We start from the raw sequence: 12,464 nt of genomic DNA, 5'->3' as shown, positions 1-12,464 counted from the left end.
TGGACAAATGTGTGTAAAAAAAATCAAAAAATTGTCATTTACAGAGTGATTTCTTCTACCCATCATGGGTATGTGTAAAAATACACCCTAAAACACATTGGTCTACTTCTCCCGGGTACGGCGATAGCACGTGTGGCACTTTTTTGCAGCCTAACTGCGCTAAGGGGCCCAACGTGCAATGACTACCTTTGGGCTTTACAGGGGTGCTCACAATTTAGCCCCCCCCCCCCCACATGACAGGACAGTTAACAAACCCCACAAATGACCCCATTTTAAAAATAAGACACCACAAAGTATTCCATGAGGGGCATGGTGAGTTTATAAAAAAAATTCTTTTTTGTCACAAGTTAGCAGAAAAGGATACTTTGTGAAAAAAAACAAAAAACAACAATTTATGCTAACTTGTGACAAAAAACAAAATCTTCTATGAACTCACCATGCACCTCACGGAATACTTTGGGGTGTCCTCTTTCCAAAATGGGGTCATTTGTGGGGTCTGTCCTGGCATTTTAGGGCCTCTGCAATCATTACATGTATGGCCAGTATTTCTGCTATACTCCTTATATTGGGCATACAGGTAGTGCATTCTGGGCTGAAAGGAAAAATGAACGGCAAACATCCCTTCATTCGCATCGATCAATGTGGATGAACAAATATCTGCCAAAAAATGTGAAACAAAAAGAAAAGAAAGAGAGACATAGGAGCTGCCACCCCAAAAATCCAAACCCACCAGCTCGTATGCCCAGGCAATCCTGATTTATTCATCCACATTGATCGATGTGAATGGAGAAATCATTGCTTGAGTTCTTTTTTGATACAAAGTGCTTGCCAAAGCATATGAACCCCAACACCACACCTTGGCCCATATGCCTCGGCAAACGTATCTTTTTTACTGTGGAGGAGAAATCTCGTCCTACAGCGCTGCATGCACTGATTTTGTGTAACCTGACAGAAGCGCAATGCTTCTGTCAGGATGCACCATCAGTGCTGCAGCTGATTGGTCGGTCGGTCGGTCGGTCTGGATAGAAAAAAGAGAGAAGAAAAACGAAAAAAACAAAACAAAAAGGAGGGGAAGGCATCCGCCTGGACATAGGAGCTGCCACCCCAAAAATCCAAACCCACCAGCTCGTATGCCCAGGCAATCCTGATTTATTCATCCACATTGATCGATGTGAATGGAGAAATCATTGCTTGAGTTCTTTTTTGATACAAAGTGCTTGCCAAAGCATATGAATCCCCAACACCACACCTTGGCCCATATGCCTCGGCAAACGTATCTTTTTTACTGTGGAGGAGAAATCTCGTCCTACAGCGCTGCATGCACCGATTTTGTGTAACCTGACAGAAGCGCAATGCTTCTGTCAGGATGCACCATCAGTGCTGCAGCTGATTGGTCGGTCGGTCGGTCGGTCGGTCTGGATAGAAAAAAGAGAGAAGAAAAACGAAAAAAACAAAACAAAAAGGAGGGGAAGGCGTCCGCCTGGACATAGGAGCTGCCACCCCAAAAATCCAAACCCACCAGCTCGTATGCCCAGGCAATCCTGATTTATTCATCCACATTGATCGATGTGAATGGAGAAATCATTGCTTGAGTTCTTTTTTGATACAAAGTGCTTGCCAAAGCATATGAATCCCCAACACCACACCTTGGCCCATATGCCTCGGCAAACGTATCATTTTTACTGTGGAGGAGAAATCTCGTCCTACAGCGCTGCATGCACCGATTTTGTGTAACCTGACAGAAGCGCAATGCTTCTGTCAGGATGCACCATCAGTGCTGCAGCTGATTGGTCGGTCGGTCGGTCGGTCTGGATAGAAAAAAGAGAGAAGAAAAACGAAAAAAACAAAACAAAAAGGAGGGGAAGGCGTCCGCCTGGACATAGGAGCTGCCACCCCAAAAATCCAAACCCACCAGCTCGTATGCCCAGGCAATCCTGATTTATTCATCCACATTGATCGATGTGAATGGAGAAATCATTGCTTGAGTTCTTTTTTGATACAAAGTGCTTGCCAAAGCATATGAATCCCCAACACCACACCTTGGCCCATATGCCTCGGCAAACGTATCTTTTTTACTGTGGAGGAGAAATCTCGTCCTACAGCGCTGCATGCACCGATTTTGTGTAACCTGACAGAAGCGCAATGCTTCTGTCAGGATGCATCATCAGTGCTGCAGCTGATTGGTCGGTTGGAAAAAAAGAGAGAAGAAGAAAAAAAAAAAAAAAAAAAAAAAAAAAGCAAGCAAGCAGCAAAGCACTTCAATAACATTAACTTTTTAAACTTTATTAAATATGTTCAAACCAAACAATAACATTGGTAACCAAATATTAACTTTTTTGCTTACCTGTTTTTTTTTTTTTTTTGTTTTTTTTTACCTGCGAGCTGAGGATAAACTTCTCCTCCCCCATGGGTCAATGTGCAAAGTGCAAATCGCACAGATATGTGGCGAAGTACATTATGCATTCTGTCCCAAGTGAAAGGAGAGGTTTCTGGCAGGCCAGTGTATTTGGATCTCTCAAAACCTGATGTTTGGGTTCACACTGCATACTGGCCTATCCGGTCGGTCGAGCCCGCCGCACCGTCTCGCCCAAAATAGATCTTCAGGGAATACCACAAGAGTAGCATTCGGCCTAGTAATTAACTGCGTCGCCGTAGACTAACATGACTTCCGGGCCGACCCAAATTGCCGCAGAAGCCACGCAGTAACGTAGGCATGCACTAGCGTTAAGTCAAGCACTTCCGGCGTAGGGGGGGACCGCAAAGTGTGACTTTTGCTAGGCAATTTGCCCTAACGCATCGCGCCAGTGTGAAATAGCACTGAGAGACCCTTGTGTGCCTACTGCTGTGTCTGTAGTTCCCTAGGTTCTAAAAGTGTGCCTTCTCATGGTACCTCTCATAACACTCCCCTAGGCATAGGCCAGGCTGGTCAGGACAGCGGGGACAGTAAACGGGGGTGTCATGCCTTATTCCAGCCTTGCTGCAGACACGACATCTTTTTCTGGGGTTGCGTTGAGTTGGGGTACTGGGAATCGGGTAGGCGTAATGCCTTCCATGCAGCCGGCTAGTTGCATTTGGGGGTTGGGCTCTGTCACCTTCTGGATAGAGGAGTGCCGAAACAATGTCTTCCTGGAATTGAAGGAAAGATCCAGTTCTCCCAGCCTTACTGTAGAGAACAAAGCTGTTGTACATCGCCAATTGAATTAAATACACAGACACTTTCTTATACCAGCGTCTGGTTTTCCGGGAAATTAAATAGGGCCCTAACATCTGGTCATTGAAGTCCACCCCTCCCATGTTGGCATTATAGCTGTGGACGGCGAGGGGCTTTTCAATGACCTCTGTTGCCCGTGTAATTTGTACTGTCGTGTCTGTGTGAATGGTAGACAGAAGGTAAACGTCCCTCTTGTCCTTCCATTTCACCGAGAGCAAGTCATCGGTACACAAGGCGGCCCTCTCCCCCCGTTGAAGTCTGGTGTTAACGAGCTGTTGGGGGAAGCCCCGGCGACTAGGCCGCACGGTGCCACAGCATCGGATTCCTTCTAACTTTAAGTGCTGAAAGAGGGCCACACTTGTGTAAAAGTTGTCCACATAAAGATGGTACCCCTTCTGGAACAAGGGTGACACCAAGTCCCACACAATCTTTCCACTGCTCCCCAGGTAGTCAGGACATCCGACCGGCTCCAATTTTGAGTCTTTTCCCTCATAGACCCTAAAACGAGATGTATAGCCTGTGGCCCTATCACAGAGCTTATACAGTTTCACCCCATACCGGGCGCGCTTGCTTGGGATGTACTGTTTGATGCCAAGGCGCCCGGTAAAATGTACGAGGGACTCATCTACACAGATGTTCTGTTCAGGGGTATAAGCATCTGCAAATGTGGATGACAGGTGGTCTATGAGGGGCCGAATTTTGTGGAGCCGGTCATAAGCTGGGTGGTCTCTTTCATGACAGGTGTCGTTGTCATTGAAATGCAGGAAGCGCAGGATGATCTCAAATCGCGTCCTGGACATGGCAGCAGAGAACACGGGCATGTTATGTATTTGGCGTGTAGACCAATAAGAGCGCAATACATTTTTTTTAGTAATACCCATGTTGAGGAGAAGGCCCAAAAAAATTTTAAGTTCGGAAACTTGGAGTGGTTTCCACCGAAAAGGCTGGGCGTGGCAGCTTTTCGGATGGGCGGTTATAAATTGTGTGGCATATAGGTTGGTCTCAGCCACAATTAAGTCAAGGAGATCCTGGGTGAGGAACAGTTCAAAAAAGTCTAGGGCCGATCCTAGTTCAACTGTCTCCACCTGGACTCCAGACTGGGCGGTGAAAGGGGGCAGTATGGGTGCGGCGGGATCAGGGGAATGCCAATCAGGGTTTGCCAGCACCTCTGGAAAACCAATGGGAGTACGGGCCCGTCTACTTGGTGGCTGCGGATCGGATCTTAATTCACGTACCACCGAACCAGTTTCTACTTCCAGGATGGTGTCCGCCACTTCATCAGGGTCTTCTGCGGAAGTACTGGTGTTGATAGGCCCAGGAGATGCTGCGCTGCTGGTGCATGCCTCACCAAGAAAAATCAGATCAGCGCCACTCTGCTGCCCTTGAGACTGATCTTCCGCCACCTGCAGTCCAGTGACATGGGGTGTGGTACGCCTGGCTCTAGCCGGGACCTCAACCTCGTCATCGGTACTATCGGTCTGAGAGCCACTGCTGTCTACAGGATCGTACTCTGAACCCGAAGATTCGTCGAATAAGTCGACCCAATCATCCTCATCCGACTGGTCCATGTACCTGTAGATGTCTTCATTGGAAAACCTCTTTTTTGCCATGGTGGCCTGCTAAATTTAGGAGGTATTCCTCTGAGACTACCCAGGAAAAGAGCACCTACCTAGCGAAAGGGAGTACTTGAGAGGTAGAAAGCTGTGGTCACTGAGTTTAGATAAAAAAAATCAAAACTGATGTTTACAGTGCCACAGCTTGTGTACAGTGTTTTTTGCAGTGATCAGAAAAAAGAAATTTCTGTCACTGCGGTGGGGCGGGCTGAACGCAGTGCAGGCGAACGATCAGGTCTGATCGGGCAAACACTGCGTTTTTTTGTGGATCCTAGAGACCCTAATATAGATCTGACTGTGATCACTAATAATCACTTACAGATACTATATAGTACCAATGCTGATTAGCGACAGTGATGACGCTAATTAGTGACTGTGGTGCAGTGGGCTGAGCACTAACTGACACTAACAACCCTTTTGCTTAGATAACTGGCCTAACTGTTTGTTACCACTAGTGATACTAAAAAAGTTTTTAGATCACTAGGACAGTGATAGTGATGGTGATGGTGAGGGGGGGGGGGGGGGGGGGGTTGGGGATCAGAGAGCAATCACAAATAATCAAAAACAATCACGAGACAATTACAACACAATTACAGCAATCGGCGCAATCAAAGCCAATCACGGACCAATTGAATCCAATAACGTGACAATCAAAAACCAATTACGTGACAATTGAAGCCAATCACACGACAATCGATGCTAATCACAGGGCAAAACAGCCAATCAGTGGGCAATTGGCACAATCAAAACCAATTACGGGCAATTGAAGCCAATCACGCGACAATCGAAGCCCAATTACGTGACAATCGAAGCCAATCACACGACAATCGATGCCAATCACAGTGCAATTGAGACAATTGTAGCCAAACAAAGCACAATCAAGCCTTACAGACAGGAGATAAGATACACAATGGCAGGGGGGAGAATATACGCAATCAATGAACTAGGACGGTGTGGGGAGGATCGGAAGGGGTGGGGGGTGATCAGATACCCCTAAGGGGTAGTTGGGGGTCTAATCTGATGGATAGGAGTGACAGGTGGTGATAGATGGGTTATTGACGGGTGATAAGTGGGTGTTTACAGGGAAAAACAGATGTAAACAATGGACTGCTGATGTGATCAGGGGGGGGTGTCTCGGAGGGATCTGAAAGGGTGGGTGGGTGATCAGAAGCCCCTAATGGGCAGTTGGGGGTCTGATCTGATGGGGGGCAGTGGCAGGTGGTGACAAGGGATGATTGACAGGTGACGGATAGGTGATTGACAGCTGATCAGCGGGCAATTACAGGGAAGATAGATGCAGTATACGGGGGGGGGGGGGGAGATCTGAAGGGGTGGGGGGTGATCAGATACCCCTAAGGGGCAGTTGGGGGTCTGATCTAATGGGGGGCAGTGACAGGTGGTGACAAGGGATGATTGACAGGTGACTGATAGGTGATTGGCAGCTGATCACTGGGGAGATAGACAGATGCAGGGGAGATAGATAGGTTCAGTATACAGGGGGGGGGGGGGTCGGGGGGAGATCTGGAGGTGTGGGGGTGATCAGATACCCCTAAGGGGTAGTTGGGGGTCTGCTCTGATGGATAGAAGTGACAGGTGGTGACAGGGATTTATTGATGGGTGATATGGGGGGTGGTTAGGTCTGATCTGCGGGCTGCAGGGGGGTACAGGGGGGTGTCTGATGGGTGCTGCGGGTGATCGGGGGGTCTGTGGGGCTCCTAAAGTGTGTGTGTGTGTTGCTATACTGTGCCTGCTCTCCTCGCTGGTGGTCGATCGCTAAGTGTGACCACCAGCGGGAGGCAGGCAGTATAATACAGTTTGTTACGTAAACAAACTGTATTATACTCATTCTATAGGCCAATTTGAATTTTTACAGCCCGCCGGCGCTGCTGATTGGCCGGCGGGCTGAAGTCACATGGGGGCCGAAGAGTGTGACGTAGCGATCGCGCGGCTACAGCCGCGCGATCGCTCGTTAATCAGGCTGCAGCCGGCGACGCAGTACTGCGTCGCTGGTCCTGCAGCTGCCACTTTGCCGACGCACGGTATAAGCGTGCGGTCGGCAAGTGGTTAAGGTGGTAAGACTGGGCTTTGTGCAAGATGGGAATATTGTTGGCCAGAGCTGGTTTCTTGCAAAGACCCTCACAGGGATCAGTGGTGTAGTTAAGGAGCTATGGGCCCTCATGCAAGTGTTACATTAGGCATTCTCAACCACTTTGTATAGAGCATCAAACCCTGCCAAGGACAGCTGTAGTGTCATACAGATATAACCAGGGGAGGAGACAGTTTGTTAATGGTTACCACTATTGAATGCACATATAGAGGTGATCATATTACCAGCATAGCACCAATGAAAGACCAATACAGTAGCTGATGGAGGGCCTCTGGTGGCCCCCTAGTCCAAGGACCTCGGTGCAATCACAACCTTTGTGACCCTTATTGCTATGCTGATGATATGGGTCAAGGCCTGAAAACACAACACACAGTAGACAATGGAACAGGGAGACTGCTATACTGTGCGTGGAAGAAAGAGTCTAATTTATATGTATGGGGAGTTGCAGATGCAATAGAAAGACCTCACATGGGCGTAATGTGATGATAGTGGGGATTTGGCATCCTTAAACTACAAGTGGAAAGTAGGGAGTTAATGCTGAATGTGTTACTGCCCTTTTTTCAATTCTAATTAATTCTTAAAATGCAAAGAGAACAGAGAAACACTACGTTACAGACCTAGTGGTCCTTCATCAGGTGTACAATGACAAATGACACAAGTAAAGCCTCTTGCACACTACATGCGATTCCGATTTTTTTATATGATCCAATTTTTTATTCTGATTAAAAAACGCAGCAGCATGCAGTACTGTTTTGTAATCAGAATCAAAAATCGGATCGAATAAAAAATTGGAATCGCATGTAGTGTGCAAGAGGCCTAACACTTATAACATCTATGAACAGTGAAAAACCCCACCCATGAGTGTGGTAACCTGGAGATCCACTGTGTTGACCCACTACAGTTCATCTAGAAGTCCGTAAATCTTGAACACGGTCATGGCACTCCTGTTGGCTAGTATGATTGCTGACCACGATTTTGGGCACTACACATAAGTGTCTACCCATCTTATTGACTTGTTAAAAGTAAAAGCCCATAATTGATACATATTAAACAGTGATTAAAATGCATATAAAAAGTACAAAATTCTGGTAGGGTTATCAAACAAATTACCTCATGTGAGGTAATCTACCTCATGAAGTAATGACATTTAGCAATTATTGTAGATTTTAGTCATGTTTTACCTCATGAGGTAAATTATGAGGTAATTCATGAGGTAATTTGCATTAATTTTACCGAAAATAGCTAATCTCATGTAAATTAGGGGACATGTTAGCACATCATTTACCGATCAGTTTAAGACTTGCCTGTACCCGGAGCTAAAGTCAATTTGTATGCATTTTGCAGTTTTTAGTGGAGTTCCTATTGCCATTTTAGTGTTGTTCCTAATCAGGATGTGTAATAGAAAAGAACAGTAGAAATAAAACTCCAAATATTTACTGTATTTTTTTTTATAAGGGATGCCTATATATATACTCTTCATAGGTTGCTACATAATCAAACACGCCCCCCCCCACAAGAAAAAAAAATCTTCCAAAGATTATCCTAACTTATGGAAGACAATTAAAGACTACTATTATTTATTTACTGCATTCTTACCACTAAAATACCACGTTTTACCTCACTTTATGCATTTACCTCATGTTTTACCTCACTTTATGCATTTACCTCATGTATTACCTCATGTTTGGAAATGGAGAAAAATCTTTCAGAATTGGTAAAAAAAAAAAAAAAAAAAGAGGAAAATACCTCATGAGGTATTTTAACTACAAAAAAAAATATTTACCTCACATAGCTACCAGAATTGAGGCCATTGTGTTGTAAATAATTCAGCATGCAAAATCAGCATACAAAACAGTGCATCGCGTTTTTCTTTTTTTCTTTTTTTTACAAAAAGCATTTTAGAGTCAAGCTCTCATCTATCCCTCTCTGATGTATCACATCCCTCAAAAGTATTCAGCGTGATTCCTTTTGTTGCAACAATTTATCAAAATATCCTCCATTATTTTGCATATCAAGTGAATCTGATAAACACCACATCAGTTGAGAAGCTTTGTGATTACTGTATATTCTGGCGACTACTTTTTAACCTTTGAAAATCATCTGAAAAGTCAGGGGTCGTCTTATATGTCGGGTGTCACTGATGCCCATCCTGTTACTGACTCTCAGATCTCGCTTCAGAGGACTGTAGTGGAACGGCGCAGGTGCACATGTGTGAGATCTGAGAGGCAGAGAAGGAGGTGAATAGGATACAAGGGTGGGCCAGACAGGTGAAAGAGGCGTGTTTTATGGGCACAGTGCCATCTATTCTTCTATACTGCTCTGATAAACAGGTAGACAAGGAGAGCTGACCGATCCCCTTATGGAGAGGGAGAGTTGACCAATCCAACCAGTCAATCACCTCTATACTGTTATATACTGGGTACCACATACAGTACAACCCCAGTATCTGTTCATACATAGCACCAGTATATGATTTTTGAAAATTGTTAATTGGTGTGCGTTGGAAGAGGGGTAGTCTTATACGGCGAGTATATCCCAAACTCTATATTTTAACTGGAAAAGTTGGTGGGTAGTCTTATATGCCCAGTCATCTTATACGCCAGAATATACTGTAGCATCCTTGAAGTGTTGGATGGCAAGGTTGTGGTAACCTTTTTGTGCATCTAGTTCACTGTGGTCTGAGCTTTAGGCTCGGTTCCAACTTGTGTTGGATCAGCAGAAGCGGACAGTATAGTCCTCCGATGGTTCGGCTGTAGCCCAGGGCAGATGTGTTACCCCCATAAGCTGTATGGGGGAACGTATCCGCCTGCCTGAGATTATCACAGACCGCTCAGAAGTGCGATGCCCTTACCACAACGAATCCCGCGAATCCGTTGCAGAGTGACAAGTGTGAACGGCTCTTATTTATAAAATAGGAGCTGTTCACTTTCTGTTTAGCAATGAGCGGAGAACGAACAAAAAATGTCCGTTCTCCGCTATAGTGAAAACATAGCCTCAATCAGTTGCTGTCAGTTATAACTGAACAAACAACTGATGTGCAGCCCAGGTAATGGAAATGTTCCTATGGGTCAGTTCACATCTATGCATTTCAACTGAAGGCGTTTTCTTTTCACAATGCTCTGTGGAAAAAAAATCCTAATTAGTTCAAATGTATCGGATCTCGGCTCTTCCTGTTCAGTAAGTCAGCACCTATTCAGTAAGGAGTCCTTGGGCTAGACTCCCAACACTGCTCCTGCCTACTGAGCATGCCCTGGTGGCTACAGCTCTGGTGCTTTGAGTCTGCCAGGAGAAAAGCACAATATAAATCGTATTTGTTTTGTCAATTTTTCAGCGATCAGTGTAAACCAGCCCTACTTTTTTATGAATGACCTAAAAAAAGATGAGCTGTTCTATTTTTAATATAACTTAAATTCTGTTATGAATGTAAAAATGAATAATAAGAAAATAACCACTTGAGACAGAGTTTCATCTGTTACTGGTACATGTATTTCTAGATACGTCTTATCGGGTAACATAACACATTAATGCCAGACATCAGGGCAGCAGCACGACATGCGATTACTCCTCTACATTCTGACTGACACTGGGAAGTGTTGAAAGGAAATCTGATAATTGAGATTTTCTGAATTTAGTCTTAATTAGTGAATCTTTAATTAGGACAAGAACAACTTCATCAGCCTTGCAAGGTTCTGAAATACGACCATCAGTACACAGATTCATTTCCCCCGACATCTGTGCTGCAGATCCCCTGTTGTGTTCACTAAGTGGTCCAGATATTAACACTGATAATTCTCAATATTCTCATACCTCAGTGATAAATAAAGTGGACCATGAGAAGGATCACTCAGATGCAGAGTGCAAAGTATAATTAATACAGCGTGCCTTAAACAGTCCTCCTCCAAGGGTAGGGAGATTACTGGCTTCTACTGATACCAAAGCAGTCTCTGACACATAATTCATGTTTGAATTATTCAAAGGTGGTAGCCAAGAATGCAGATTGACAGGCGGGTGGATTAGGTTAAAGGGATTCTGAGCAGTGCAGAAACTATGGAAAGATGCATATCATTTTAAAGCTCTCTTTCTCCTCTTTCCAATGATATATAAACCGCCACCCTACGCCTTTTAGTTTTCGCTATTTTCCCGATTGAAATTGCCGCGGCCGCGATTTCAATCGCGAAAATAGAGAAAACTAAAAGGTTTAGGGAGACGATTTAGGTGTCGCCAGAAAGAGGAGAAAGAGAGCTTTAAAATGATATCCATCTTTCCATAGTTATATTGCATTACACAGGGCGACTTTTTCCTTAAAGTCAGCAGCTCCATTCTGCTGAATGGAGCTGCTGACACTGGGGAAAGTGTCTTCCTGTGTAATACAAGTAACTATGGAAAGATGGATATCATTTTAAAGCTCTCTTTCTCCTCTTTCTGGCGACACCTAAATCGTCTCCCTAAACCTTTTAGTTTTCTCTATTTTCGCGATTGAAATCGCGGCCACGGCAATTTCAATCGCGAAAATAGCGAAAACTAAAAGGCGTAGGGCGGCGGTTTATATATCATTGGAAAGAGGAGAAAGAGAGCTTTAAAATGATATGCATCTTTCCATAGTTTATGCACTGCTCGGAGTCCCTTTAAAGTGCATAAGGGAATCCTCAGATGCCCCCCGCCCCCTTTCCCAGGTAAATAGATGAAGATGGTCAGTGTTGACCCCTTACCTATTTACAACAAAAGGGTTCAAATTAAAACTTGATTTGAAAATCTGACAAAATAATATAATAAACAATTGTCTTTCACCCATACCCTTCTTTTTTGAAATGTATTCTTCTATTTGATAACATTCCATAACATTCTTTCTTCTATATTCCCAGTGTGACCTCAACTTGTTCTGTAACTTCTATCCTCTTACTGTAACACATCACCAATAACTGGTGTGTGTGTGTGTGTGCGTGCGTGCGTGTGTGTGTGTGTGCGTGCGTGCGTGTGTGTACGTGTTTGTGTGTGTGTGTGTGTGTGTGTGTGTGTGTGTGTGTGTGTGTGTGTTTGTACACGTGTTTGTGTGTGTGTGTACGTGTTTGTGTATGTGTGTGCGCAGTCCAGTGTGCATTTAGATGCCTTTTGGGGAAAGTACTGATTCTGATCCTTTCAAGAAAAGTGCATTTTCATGCAGCTAGGTTACATGGGGAAAGAAAGAAATAGTAGTCGCATACAGTTCTATATTACAGGGAAAATCCTCACTCTCTGATTAGCTAAGTAGATATTTCCCAACCAGATAATCTACCATGAAATGCTATGACTTTTAAAAAGGTAAATCAGATGTATTAGATTATAACGTGTGCATAATGGTTTTCAGTACCTTAGAGCTGCATCAAGCAGATAGCCCTCAATGTTCTGTATATGATTACATTCTACAAAGCTGATATCTATTGACCTTTACCTCCTTTGGGTGTGTAAAAAAGCAATTGTATTGCTTCCTGTAGAACCTCTCTGAGAAGCGTTTTTCCACACTTATTAAGTGTATTTTCTTCCACTGTAAGGGCAG

The sequence above is a fragment of the Hyperolius riggenbachi genome, chromosome 6 (genome assembly GCF_040937935.1).
Source record: "Hyperolius riggenbachi isolate aHypRig1 chromosome 6, aHypRig1.pri, whole genome shotgun sequence".
NCBI lineage: Eukaryota > Metazoa > Chordata > Amphibia > Anura > Hyperoliidae > Hyperolius > Hyperolius riggenbachi.
The sequence above is the reverse complement of the archived record's forward strand: the minus strand, read 5'-3'. Positions refer to the sequence as shown.